Source organism: Enhydra lutris, unplaced genomic scaffold (genome assembly GCF_002288905.1).
Source record: "Enhydra lutris kenyoni isolate GAN:26980312 unplaced genomic scaffold, ASM228890v2 scaffoldscaffold22, whole genome shotgun sequence".
NCBI classification, from domain to species: domain Eukaryota; kingdom Metazoa; phylum Chordata; class Mammalia; order Carnivora; family Mustelidae; genus Enhydra; species Enhydra lutris.
The window spans coordinates 42,241,706-42,255,842 of NW_019154106.1; the positions used below are offsets into that span (position 1 = coordinate 42,241,706).

General features: G+C 40.7%; 1 protein-coding gene across 2 annotated transcripts in view; it reads left to right on the forward strand.

Moving 5' to 3' along the window:
• The first annotated feature begins 5,201 nt into the window (after positions 1-5,201).
• Positions 5,202-14,137, forward strand: part of LOC111149457 (phosphatidylinositol-4-phosphate 3-kinase catalytic subunit type 2 alpha) — a 101,955-nt gene continuing 93,019 nt past the window's right edge. The window contains exon 1 of one of the 2 annotated variants that reach the window (XM_022506548.1): positions 5,202-5,255. The gene's annotated coding sequence lies outside the window, so the exon portion shown is untranslated. Of the gene's footprint in view, positions 5,256-5,426; positions 5,474-14,137 lie in introns of those variants that run through there. The other variant, XM_022506547.1, reaches the window with a different exon arrangement.

The window sequence follows — 14,137 nt, forward strand, 5'->3', positions numbered from 1 at the left end:
TAACAGAATATTGAAGATTATTCCACATTGGAATTTTCTTCTTATCAGTCCATCTTTTTAACACCTACATAGTATTCCATCCCCCATTTTATGACATACCACAACCTATTTTACCCATTCCCTATTGTTGGAAATTCAGGTTGCTTTTACTGTTTTTCTACTATATAATTATTATGGGTTGGATTGTGTTACCCCTTAAATTCAAGTATTGAAGTCCTAACCCTTAATATCTCAGAATGTGACCTTATTTGGAGATAGGTTCCTTATAATCAAGTTAAAACAAGGTCATTGAGGGTGGGCCCTAATACAATATGACTGGTATCCTTATAAGAAGAGGAAAGTTGGACAGAAACATTCAAGAGGGAAGGTGATAAGAAGACACGGGGAGAAAGCAGCCATCTACAAGCCAAGTAAACAGGCCCAGAACAGATACTTCTCTGATACCTCTCTTGTGCCTGTCAGAAGGAACTAATCCTGCCAACACACTGATTTCAGACTTCTAGCCTCCAGGACAGTGAGACAATACATTTAATGTTTAAGCTGCTCAGTTTATGGTACTTTGTGTTAGGGCAGCCCTAGCAAACTAATACGATCATGCTTCGATGAATATCCTTGTACATTTCTTTTTTTCACAAAGATGCAAGTATACCGGTAGAAATCACAGAAATAAATTTATAGGAAGATATCTCTGTATCTTTCACATACCCTTTTCTCTACCTAGAATGCCTTCCTCCTGAGATGCTCCTGAAAAACTCCAATATAACCACTTCAAGTGCTACCTCTTCTGTGAAACCTGCGTGGTAGCCAGCTTCTAGGATGGCTCCCAGTGATTCCCCCACCTCCTAGAATTCAAGTCTTTGTGTATTCCCCACCTCTTGAACATGGACTGGACTTACCGACTCTTTTAATGAACAGAGAATGGCAGAAGTAATGGGACCTCACTTCTGAGATTAGGTTACAGAGACTGCAGCTTCTGTTCAGGGACGCTTTCTCTCACACACTCTTGTTCCCTCTTACTCTTTCTTGGTCATTCATGTTGGGGGAAGCCAGCTGCCATGTTGTGAGGCAGCCCTGTGGAGAGAGCCATGTTTCAAGACATCACAACCATGTGAGTGAAAACGAAAGTGGATCCTCTTCATTCAAGCCTTTAGGGGAGACTGGCAGCAGATAGTTTGACTGTAACCTCATGAGAAACTTTTGAGGCAGAATTACTCATCTAAGCCACACCTGGATTCCTGACCAAAGAAACTGTGAGACAGTTAATTTTTGTTGCTTTAAGCTACTGAGTTTTGGGGTAATTTGATATGCAGCAATAGATAACTAATTACCTTCCATCCTCCCCTCGTCTTTCCCAAGCTTCCAAGCTTCCAAAGTTACTTAAACATATCTCTAGTAATGCTCACTACATCATACGTGTTTTTAAATGTCTCTCCTCTGCTTGACTGTATTCAAGGACAAAAACCCTGGCTCAGCTCTATATCTACTGTGTTCTATGCAAAGTTCAAGCCACTATCATCACTTCCCTAGATTGTTGCAATAACCCCCAAACTGGGCTGCCTAAAGCCTCTGTAGCCTCGCTCTGACACATGCTCTATGCTCTATCTAGCTGTAAGAAATCTTTTTAAAATGCAACACAGATCATTTGAGAGCTAAAACTCCTTCTCCTTGTTCTTAGGATAAAGACCTAAATTCTTAATATAACCTCCCAGGCCCGGCATGATCTGCTTGCCTCACCACCAGATCGAAAGCCACTTCCCTCTTGTTCCCAGTACAACAGCAACACTGGCCTCTCGGTTCCTCAGTTGAACTATGCTTCTTCCTCCCTCAGTGTCTTTGCACACACTGTCCCTCTGCCTGGGATGCTTTCTGCTTCACCCTCACTCAATTTTTCCTCATCCTTTAGATCTCAGTTCAAGAGCACTTCCTCAGGCAGAAGGCTTTCTGACTTTCATTCTGAAGCAAAGAACCCTGTAATTTTTCTTCATGCCACTTACCACAATTTAGATAAATGATTAATTAGGTGTTTAATGTCTGTCTCCCCTGTTGGACTTGGACTCTAAGCTCTATGAGAGCAGGGACACCTCGTCTTGCTCACTACCATAGTCCCAGTACAGATGATAGTGCCTGATATAGTGAAAACAGGAGCTCAATCCTTTTTTTTTTCCGCTGAATGAATTACAAGACAAACATTTTGTATTCCTTTTACAAACTTCACATCTTTTCATTATCTGCACATTTAATGTGGTTTTTTAAAAATTTAAATTGTAGTTAGTTGGCAATACAGTTCAATATGTTTTAGGTATAGAGTTCAGTGATTCATTATTTACGTAGAGCACCCAGTGCTCATCATAACAAGTGCCCTCCTTAATACCCATCACCCATCTAGCCCATCCCCCACCCACCTCCCTCCATCAACCCTCAGTTTGTTCTCTATCATTAAGAGTCTCTCATGATTTGTTTCCTTCCCATTTTTCTCGTCCTGTATGTTTATCCATTTTGTTTTTTAAATTCCACCTATGAGTGAAATCATACGGTATTTGTCTTTCTCTGACTGATTTCACTTAGCATTATACGCTCTAACTCTATCCACATCATTACAAATAGCAAGATTTCAGTCTTTCTGTTGGCTGAGTAGTATTCCATTTTGTGTGTGTGTGTGTATATATATATGTATATATATATATATATACATATATATGTGTGTGCATATATATATAATATATCACATATTCTTTATCCATTCATCAGTTGATGGACATTTGGGCACTTTCTGTAGTTTGGCTATTACACTTTTAATGTTCTTAATGTCATTTCTCTATGACAGTGTTGTTATCTGCCTTAGGTAATGATCTCTAAGATCAGAAATAACAAGCTTTAAGTTGTGTGGTATACGACCCAGCAGGGTTGGGGTTCAGCATTGGGAAAGGAAAGTGAAGAATAGGTTTACCAATAAATGGCCTTTGGTAGCTATTTTATTGCTGTTAAAATCTCCATGGCCTTTCAGGGGCCAGTGTGAAGGCAAAACAGCATGAGCCTTACTTACAGTTAGACCTGCGTTTGGATCCCAGTTGTACCATTTAGTATCTGTGCGACTACAGGCAAATTCCTTATCCTCTCGGTTCTTCAAATTTCTCAGCTACAAAATGAGGATATAATAATGGCATCACTATTTAAGGTTGTTCAAAGGAACTCGATGACCTGTAAAGTACTAAGAAGAGGGCCTGATCTTGGCAAATGCTCAGTAAATACCAGCCAGTTTTTTTTTTTTTTTTTTTTTTAATATATCTACCTGTAGTAAAACAAGGTTGCCCATTTATCGTATGGTTCTAGAAGAAGTTTGGGAATATTTGTGGTGCTGTTAAGTTCTCTGTGGGAGGTTAGGATTGGAACACTTAAAAATATAATGCCTCCTCCTCAATTCTTTTCTCTACTTTGAAAAATCTTAATATTGAAGCTAGTAGGAGAGAGAAAAATGGCTGCCAGCTATGTTCTTTTTGGTTCCAAATGACAGCAGCACCAGTCTGTTCTAGAAATTTGTGTTTCTCCTGCTGACACATCCATCTTCATACACCTGGTGCCAGAGAGATGAATTGCTAAGGGATGCTTACTAGTTTAGATTCTTGACACCTGGCAATTGGTGAATGAAGTTTTTTTGGAATCTGGAGAACCATCAGACTCCCTTTCTCTTCTTATTGGGACCCTTCTGGTTGATCACAGGGTAGTAACTACTGGCCATTTAGAGGCACAATAAAATAATGAAGTTGGAATTACAAGAAATTCACTTACTAAGAGCTCTGTACTGATAGGACCCAGAAAAAATATTTCTCACAAGAAAAAATATAAGTAATATTAAAAAAAAAAAGTCAAGCAGTTAATCTTCCCTCAAGACACGGTCTTCTCTCAAGGCCTCTTCCTTCTTTTCTGAAGGCACATTCAGTTCTGGGGCAGAAGCTAGGAAACCAGCTGAGATAAATCGTTTTCCCCTCCCCTTTTAATCTTGTGAAAGAGCTGCCAATTCTAGAAATTCCTCCTTTGATGAGAAGATAAAGCAGAACAATGCTGTGGAACTAAACAAATTCCTAAGGGACATTCTTCTAGGGTGTGTAAGGTCTGCCTGGAAGTGGGGGGAAGGGGAGGAAGAGATGGAAAGCTAGGAGTAGGAAGGGTGAGTGGAAAAGAGTTGGTAGCCACAGCCTCAAGGAGTGTAGTTGCTTCTAGGCTTCTCCAGGGTAGCAACTCCCTCCAGTCTCATTTCCTGGGATGTGTAGGCATGTTTATTAGTGATTAGAGGGCTCTAACCATTTCACATCCACCCTACCAAAAAGAAAAAAGAGATTTCTTTCCCATTATTTGTTGGAGGGAAGTTTCTTACAGCCTTCTCACAATTAAAAAAAAAAAAAAAAGTGTGGTTCGTCGTGGTTGTTTTTTACTGAGAATTGCAGCCCAAATCAGTCTACCACATTAGATTGTAAGCCTGTGGAAGGAGCGTGTCCCCTTCTTACTGTTTAAGGGACAACCTGTGGTAAAATGGTACAGATTGGAGTCAGAGCTGAGTCTGAATCCCGCTCCCAGCTTCACTCTCTGTAAATGGGGATAATTTTCCTATCTGCTTGACATGGTTATGTAATTTTAAACCGGACACTGAAGGCCTAAACTTTACAAGCATAATCTCATTCATGAGGCCCCCTCACGAGGCAGGTATTACTTTGGAGATTGTATGTAAAGATACTTCGTTACGCAGAGAAAAGCCGTCCAGCTGTGAGTTATCACGGAGCGATCTTCCTCACCTGGCTTCTGAGGATTAAAGGAGACACGGATGTGAAAGAGCGTTACTCAATCCACGTGATGGGCTACTAATTACACGCCCCACAGCACCTGATCCACCGTGAGCAGTCGGTAAATGCTGCTCGGAGTGCACGATCGCGTATCTTGCCTGTTCCTTTCAGTTTTCCAGGCACCGACTAACCTCGCCGCGGCCTGAGGCCAAAACCACGAATTTGGGAACCACAGCCGGGCTGGAGGAGGCTCCCCGGAGAGGGCACGGGAACAATAGAGTACTTCGGTGGTTGGCGGACGCCCGGCCAGAGAAGGGGCCGGCTGGAGGTCCCCGAAGGTACACCTCCACCCCCTGGTCTGGTGCGACAGCGACAGCGTCCCGAGCCGACTCAACATTTCCCGGGGGAAGCGACAACCAGGCCCCCACCATCCGAGCTCTAGCCTCGCTGGACGCGCCCAAGCCCCGCCTACTACCTCAGGTAGGCCGTCCGTACCAGCCAATCCACCAGAAGCCTGGGCGCGGAAGGCGGTGCTTTCCTGGTCGGAAGTGACGTGCTCTGCTTGGCTGGCCGCGGAGTCCGCCGAGATTCTTGGCGGCGGCTGAGGAGGCTGGGAGGGAAATGGCTCGGACGGTGGCTGCTGCGGCGGCTTGGGTAGTGGTGGAGGGAGAGGTTCGGACAGCGTGAGGTGAGGAGTGGTAAGTGCGGCGGGGACTGGTACCTGGGACCCTGCTGTCCAAGAGCAGCGAGGGACCCGGGGAGCCCCGGATGAGAGGGTCCCTTGCGGCCCCCGGTTCCCGGGTGTCCGCCTTTGACCCCCCCATCTGGTACTCTTGGCGTTGCCCCAGCCCGACTTCCCTCCCCCGGGCCTTGCTTCCACCTAGACCGTTCCTGACAGCCCCGCCTAAGGTGCGAGTGGCTCGCGCCCCCATTAGGCCCCTCTCGGCGGGGGTTGGGAGGTGGTGCGTCTGGGAGTTAGTTTTGTCCCAAGGGGGAGGGGAGACCACCCCCTTGTGCTTGGGTACGGGGCCGGAGACACTGTGGCCGGTCCTTTTCTCTTGTTGAATTGTTAGATTCTGACGAAGTGTGTTGCACTTCTCTCAGTTGTGTCACACACACACACACACACACACACACACACACACACACCCCTTCACCTTTTTGTCCCATCTCCAGCTTTTGGGATAATGATCTTTTTCTTTTCACTTCTCCCGGTTTGCCTTTTTGCCTTGAATCCACTTGCTTCGGGGAAACTATTAAGTGTGTGTTTAGCGCATCATCTTTCCGGGAGTGCGGTCAGTTTAAAAATATTTGCTTAACCCTTCCTGAGTGACGGAGGAACAATACGTATTGAAGAAATCACATACTTATTTTCCTCACTAAATGGTTTGGCTTTAAAAAGGAGATTCTCTAGCTGTGGAAATTTTTTTTTGGGGGGGGGGGAGCAGGGATTGAGGAGGGAAATGAAAATAACTAAGTGAGGAGGAAAGTCTGGGGGATAAAACGTGGAAGAGAGAGCCTGTGGTATTTCCTTCCCTTCTCTTAATTAGCCAGATAGAAATTGAAGTTGTAATTATATTTTTATTTTGAACAGTGGGTGTAGAATTGAGAGGAAGGAAGGAGGTCTTCGTCTTTGAACAAGATTACCTCCTAAAGAGTAAGCTAAAATCTTTCCAGATGGGTGTCAGGAAAGCTCTGCTGGGAAAATTATTTAATATATTGGAGTATCAAAGCTACAACTTAGAAGAGATGTAGAGAAAGGCTATTAGAAGAGCTGTGGAGACGTCGTATAGAGAGGAAGCCTCTTTGGAGGTCCGGGAACGCTTGATTCCAGGAGAGACTTTGTACCTTTGCCTTCTTGGCTTGTGATTAAGTCTCCACAGGAGACTCCTTTTAGGATTGTGCCATACTTGGTGTTAGTGCTCTTATTCACCATGGGGACTTAAACCTAGTTGAGAGCTATACAGTTGAAGATAATTGCTAGTTTAATAGTAAGACCGTTTTTGAGTACTGAAAAGTATTATGACTGAGAATAGATAGATTTTATTATTTAACTCAAACTTAATTCAAATGTGACTTTATATAGCTACAAGCACATATGTATTGACTACTTTGGCAAAAAGTAATTTTGCCTGAATGAATAGATTCTGAAGTATTTTTTTTTCCTTATGAAAATCTGTTTTGTATGCATGTTGCTTGCAGTTTTTCTTGGCAAGCAGTGTATTTTAATGTTTTCATTTATAGGTTTCACAACCTTTTCTGCTTCATGGAACATAAAAGTTGATGTGCTTGCATTTATAAGTTAGGAATTATAACTTTAAATATAATATTATGAAATTACAAGGAATTAGTTGTGTATTAAGCATCTGATTCTTTGTTTTCTCTTCTGCCATGAATGATTCTTAAATTTTCACTTGAACATTGTTGCATCAGTTCCATGACCAGGAAGCTCTCTCTCTCTCTCTTTTTTTTTTTTTTTTAATTTTATTTGTTTATTTGACAGAGAGCGATCACAAGTAGGCAGAAAGGCAGGTACGGAGAGAGAGGGAAGCAGCGATGCTGAGCAAAGAGCCCAATGAAGGGCTCAATCCCAGGACCCTGAGATCATGACCTGAGCCGAAGGCAGAGGCTTAACCCACTGAGCCACCCAGGTGCCCCCATGCCCAGGAATCTTTCTTTAATCTAGCACAATGTTTTTGCATTTGTAAGCACATTCAGTAAGTGAACTTATACCTGTGAGGGTGTTGAATTTCCCAAGAGTTCAGAGTTCTTATCAGAGCATCAGACCAGACTTTTCAGAGCAGCACTGCAAAGCATTTTTTTAAATGTTTTGTAACTTCTTACTTTGATAACATAAATTATCCATTTTATTATATTTCTCATGTTTCTTTTTTTCTTTTTTTTTTTTTTTAAGATTTTTTGTGTTTATTTGACAGAGTGCAAGTAGGCAGAACGGCAGGCAGAGGCACAGGGAGAGGGAGAAGCAGGCTTTCCACTGAGCAGGAAGCCCATTGCAGGACTTGATTCCAGGACCCTGGGATCATGACTTGAGCTGAAGGCAGCTGCTTAACCAACTGAGCTACCCAGGCACTCCTAATTCTCATGTTTCAAGAATAAATCAAGGCAGGTAAATGATAAAGCAAATGTTTTAGTACTGTGCATTTACATAGTACATGATCTGATTTGTTGTACCTGAGTAGGGCAAAAAATTAACCCTCTGAAAGATTTTGCTATCAGGGCCTGCAAGGATGCCTGGTACTGTAGTGGTTTGAGGGATAGAAAAAATGAGACACACAGATTATGATAGTATGGTTATAAGGGCATCAATAGATCCAAAGTACTGAAAAGGATGGGATCACGTGAGCTGGAGAAGGGGAGTGAGTTCATATGAGGAAGATGATGCTCAAATTGAGTCTTAAAGGACAAATTTCTTCTGTTAATGAGATAAGGGTGATCAGGTTCTGGGGTGCTGTAGAAAGAAGGTGATGAGATTTCCGGGACAGAGTTGTTTCAATGCACAGGGAACAACTTGGGGGAAAACTTAGATAAGAGGAAGTAAAAATACAGGTTTAAGGAAGGATCTGCGAGTTCTGTTTGAAAAAATAAAGACAGGACAGAGGTGAACTAAGAGATGAGAATAAGTAGACCTCTGCAATAAAAAACTCAAGAGGCCAGTGGTCGGAACTTTTATATTATTTGCGTGATTCAGGAAATCTTAGCACAGGCTGTGAATTTGTGGCTTGATTAGCACAGAGGACATGGTTAAGAGAACTGAAGAAGTTGGAGACTCTAAACAGCAGAGTAGTGTTAGTTCCTGTTGTGAAATGAGTAAGGGTTTGATAAGGAATTTGACTATGAGAAGAGAAGGGAATAGGCAGTGTTAGGAATATTGGCTAAAAAAATTTGCACTATGGGAAATTTTAATTGAAATAGGCTTTTTTTTTTTTTTTTAAGTATTTTCCTATAAAAACAGAACTTGGTGGTTTATATCCAGAAAATATCGGTGGAGGCAGGGAGACATTAAATATTAAAGTTCTATTATGGGGACTGGCTGGCTAAGTCAGCAGAGCTGTGACTCTTGATCTTGGTGTGAGTTTGAGCCCCATTTTGGGTGTGGAGCCTGCTTAAAAAAAAAAAAAAAACTAATGAAGTTCTATGGAATGAGAAGGAAAAGCAAAGACAAAAGGGAAAATGAGAGGAGACAATAAAAGGGAAATCAGGGGCGCCTGGGTGGCGCAGTGGGTTAAGCCTCTGCCTTCTGCTCAGGTGATGATCTCAGGGTCCTCGGATCCAGCCCCACATTTGGCTCTCTGCTCCCTGCCTCCCCCTTGCATCTCTGCCTACTTGTGATCTCTCTGTCAAATAAATAAATAAAATCTTTTTTTTTTCTTTTTTCTAAAGGGAAATCAGTGCAGGTACTTTGTCTTCTGGTGGGAAAAGAATGTGGATGTTGGAGTGATAGACACAGAAAAAACACCTGTCTAATTAGGAAACAGGAAAACATCTTTTCAGATGTTTTATTTGCAGTTTAGAGAATTATGTGAAGCATGTATTTTCCCCCAAGTTAAGCTCTGAAGGAGACCCAGTTATACCTATAAACAAAACCATATTGCTGTTGAGTATCCATAACCGAGTTATTTATTAAGTCCCTTTATATGTGTTTATAATGTGATTTATAACTGTTCTGACCTATATTTCTAGTTCAGTGTGTACATATCTTTTAGACTACAGTGCTGAGTTGGGAAAAGGTGGTCTTTGGCTCCAGGGAATGTAGCCTGGATTGCATAATGACATTTATCAGACTGGAATTCTGCCTGTATTGAAATGTATGACATGACCCTGTAAGTATGTAGAGTTGTTGTTGTTGTTGTTTTTTTTAATCAGATTTATTGAGATATAATTTACTTATAGAAAAATTCATTTGTTTTAGGTATTAGCTCTAGAAGTTGAAGAGATAGTGATAGCCTTTAATTGCCACCACCACATTTAAGATACAGAATATTTCTGTCACTCCAGAAGTATCCTTATTCTCCTTTGTAATCAGTCTCTTTCACTTACCTCCAGGCAGCTGATTTTTATTCCTATAGTGTTACCCTCCCAGAATGTCATATAAGTTGGTATCATAGAATGTATTCAGACTTTTTTTTTTTTTTTTTAAACAAATGGTCATCTCAACTCAGAGGAAGTCATCCTTCTCCATTTTTTATTTTTTAAGGTGTTTTTGTTTCAGTAATATACACTAAACATGGGGTTTGAACTCACAACCCCAAGATCAAGAGTCACTTGCTTTTCTGACTGAGCCAGCCAGGTGCCCTAGCCTTTGAGTCTGATTTCTTTCCCTTGGCGGAATGCTTTTGAGATTCAATAAGACACCACATATTGTATATCTATTTTTTTAATGGGCAGTTGGGCTGCTGCTACCTTTTAGCTATTGTTAAGTACTGCTGTGAGCATTAGTGTACAGTTAACTCTGTTTTAATGCTTTTGGGTGTATATATCTAGGAGTGGAATTGCTGGGTCATATGGAAATTCTATGTTTAATTTATTGAGGAAACACCAAAGTGTTTTCCAAAGTGGCTGCACCTTATCAACACTTACTTTCCATTTTAAAAATTTTAGCCATTTTAGTAGATATGAAGTGGTATCTCATTGTGGTTTTGGTTTGCATTTCCTTAATGATTAATGATATTGAACATCTTTCCATGAGATTATTGGTGATAAGCTGCTTTTTTAAAAGATTTATTTATTTGGTTCTTTTTTGAAAGATTCTGTTTATTTGAGAGAGTGTGAAAAAGCATGAACAATGAGGAAGGGGAGAGGGAGAGGGAGAAGCAGACTCCCCCCTGAGCAGGGAGCACGATATGGAGCTGGATTCCAGGACCCTGGGATCATGACCTGAGCCAAAGGTAGATGCTTAACTGACTGAGCTACCCAGGCACCCCAAGATTGATTTATTTTAGAGAGTGAGCATAAGAGGGAGAGAATCTCAAGCAGGCTCCACGGTGAGCCAGGAGCCCAGTGCAAGGGAAGTGGGTCTCCATCTCAACAACCTTGAGATCACAACTTGAGCTGAAACCAGTCACTCAACCAACTGCACCACTCAACCCCAGTAAGCTACCTTTTATTAGTGGTATGAATACACTGATGATTGTTCCAATAATTGGAAAGATGTAATACATATATGTATTATTAGATATCTGTTACAAACGAGTCATTATATATGTTATTTTATTTAAGCCTGACAACACAGATCTAATCTATCTTTTACAGATGAGAAAACAAGACAAAGGGAGATTAAGTAACTTGCTTAAGGTTATACAGTTACTAAGAGATCTGCTATTTGAGCCTCAAGTCTTGCTACTGCATCATTTTCTCTTCTTTGTTATCACTGTTCTGTAAAACTACCAGTTTAATGTAGTTGTGTTATTTGAAAACAAGATTTTGTTAGCCATAGAAATTATGGAGTTTGGGGGAAAATTCCAGAAATAATTAATGTCAATTTTTCATTATTCCCTTTTTGGGGTTTCTCAGTTGTAACTCAGTTTTATGTTTTCCTGTCTTAAGCTATGTTGGAAATGGAGGCATATACCATAACATTTAGCACAAAAGCTTACTGTTATTTGTCATGTTGGAATTGGGGTAATGTCAGAGTATATTTAATGATTCATGTTAAATGAATGGACAGTAAAGTAGTTCAAGGTTCAGTAATTATCTTCACAAAGCAGTACTACTGTTGGGTTTCTGAGTTAGATTGAAAACTGCTTTGTCAGTAAAATTTCTTTTCAAGAGGAATCTCTCTTGTTGTAACTGTTCTCCCTGCCCCCCCCACCCCGTCATGTTCCCCTCCCAGACAGTGACACATATATGCAGTTAGAGAATGCATTCTTGATGAATGCCCCATTGTGAATCTTTTTTGTGTAGAATGTTGCTCCTAAGAGCTGAAGGTAGTAGAATGACTGTCAGGGAGAATCAAGCCCCTTATTAATTGCATGTAGTACTTGGACAAAGTGTACATATAAAGTGTGGTGTGGAGGTTAAAGATTGTGGGAGCTGGCTAGGCTTATCCATCTTTAAACTTGTGAAGCTTAGGAAGGCTCTTGGTTTTTCCCATGACTCACCCCTTATGTCCAAGTTATCACTCTAATTTCATCTTTTCCCTGACCATACCATTAAAAATAGTATCCCCCCTCCCCACAAGTAAACCATTCTTTATCACATCACTGTTTTCCCTCCTCATTTCATTTACTGTCTAAATTTAACGTTTTTGTTTGCTTATTTAAAGAAACCCATTCTTTCCTTTGCTGCCAATCTAGTTCAAGTCGTTACTAGTTCTTTTCTAGATTATTTCAGTTATTTATTGATTGGTCTCACGGTTTCCATTTTGGTTTTTCTTATGTTTTTTTTCCACAAAGCAAATAAAAATCATTGAACATTGTGAAGCTCACATTACTAGAGATATACACACCTTTTCTTTCCTGTCACACCTAATAATTGAATATACTAGTGGTTTTCCCCTTGGAAATATATATTCAATTATAGAAAGTTCATACTGATGTAGATTTTAGAATTTTTGAGAGAATATTTTTGATTTGTGCTAGTTGAGTTTGGTGATTTAGCTTATTAAATTTTTAAAGATTTTTTTTACTGATTTATTTGAGAGGGAAGGAGAGTGAGCAAGAGAGAGGGGGAGGGTGAGAGGGAGTGAAGGAAAAGCAGACTCCTTCCTGAGCAGGGAGCCCGATGTGGGGCTTGATCCCAGGATCCCAAGATCATGACCTGAACTGAAGGCAGACACTCTCTGAGCCATCCAGGTGCCCTGCTTGTTATTTTTATCAGAAAATATTCCCCCCCAAAAAAAGTTTCACTAAAAATCCAGAGTAAAACTAGGTTTAATTTTTAATTAATTTTTAAAATTATGTTCAGTTAGCCAACGTATAATTCATCATTAGTTTTTGATGTAGTGTTCAACAAAGCATTAGTTGCATATGACACCCAGTGCTCACCACAACATGTGCCCTCCTTAATACCCTAAAATCAGGTCTAAATAAGAGTTTGATTGTGTCATACCCTAAACTAGAAACATAGCTGTATATCGAACATATCTAAATTTGGAGAAAAGGTTTAAATTCTTTAAGTCATTGTAGAAACCTGCCAGGTTTCTTTAGGACTAGGCTCTGTATATGAGATTTATTTGACCTTAACTTCACAAATATTAAGAACTAAAACCACTTCTTTCCAAGTAGTTGTTTACATTACTCTGTGATCCCATGAAGTTCATTCTCTAATATATTTTTATCCTGCTTGGGCTTCTAAACTTCTTCTTCTTCTTTTTTTTTTTTTTAAGATTTTATTTATTTATTTGACAGATCACAAGTGGGGGGGGGAGCGGGAGCGGAGCAGGCTCCCCGCTGAGCAGCGAGCCCCATGTAGGGCTCGTGGGGCCTGATTCCAGGACCCTGAGATCATGACCTGAGCCGAAGGCAGAGGCTTAACCCACTGAGCCACCCAGGCGCCCACGGGCTTCTAAGCTTCTTAATTTGTTGTGTTGGTGTCTTTCTTCACTTGCAGAAAGTTCTTGGCGATTTTCTTTTCAAGTATTTCTTCTGTTTTATTCTTTTCTATCCTCTCCTGGGACTCCAGTTATAACTGTTGGGCCATTTGAAATTGTCCAACAGGCATGCCCATTTATCTTTCTCCTTTTTTTCTCTCATAGTTTGGATATTTCCTATTGATTTGTCTTCAAGTTTACCAGTCTTTTCTAATGCTGTTTAGTCCATCTAATTAATTCTTCATTTCTGATTTATTTTTCTGGTATTTCTGTTTGATTCTTTTTTGTAATTTGTATCATTCTGCTGAAACTGCCACCCCCCTTCCTTCATGCATCTCCTTCATTTTTTCTGCTAGATCATTTAGTATTTTCATCCTAATTAGTAATTTTACCCTAAGTTCCTGTTTGATAATTCCAGCATTTGGGCCTTTGCTGTATCTGTTTATTTTGACTGTTTGACCATGGGTTACATTTTCTTTCTTTTTTTAAAAGATTTTATTTATTGACAGAGCACAAGCAGGGGAAGTGGCAGGCAGAGGGAAGTGGGAGGAACAGGCTCCCCGCTGAGCAGGAAGCCTGATATGGGGCTCCAATCCAGGACCCTGGGATCATGACCGGAGCTGAAGGCAGACCCTTAACTGACTGAGGCACTCAGGCACCTCAGGTCACATTTTCTTTATCTCATAATCTTTGATTATATATTAGCACAACTTAAAAGTACCTTATTCTGTCAAGCCACTAAACTGAGAAAGTCTGATTTATAAGTAAGATGGGTCTGTGCTTTGTTGCAACTTTAATTTGATTCCGTTCTGGG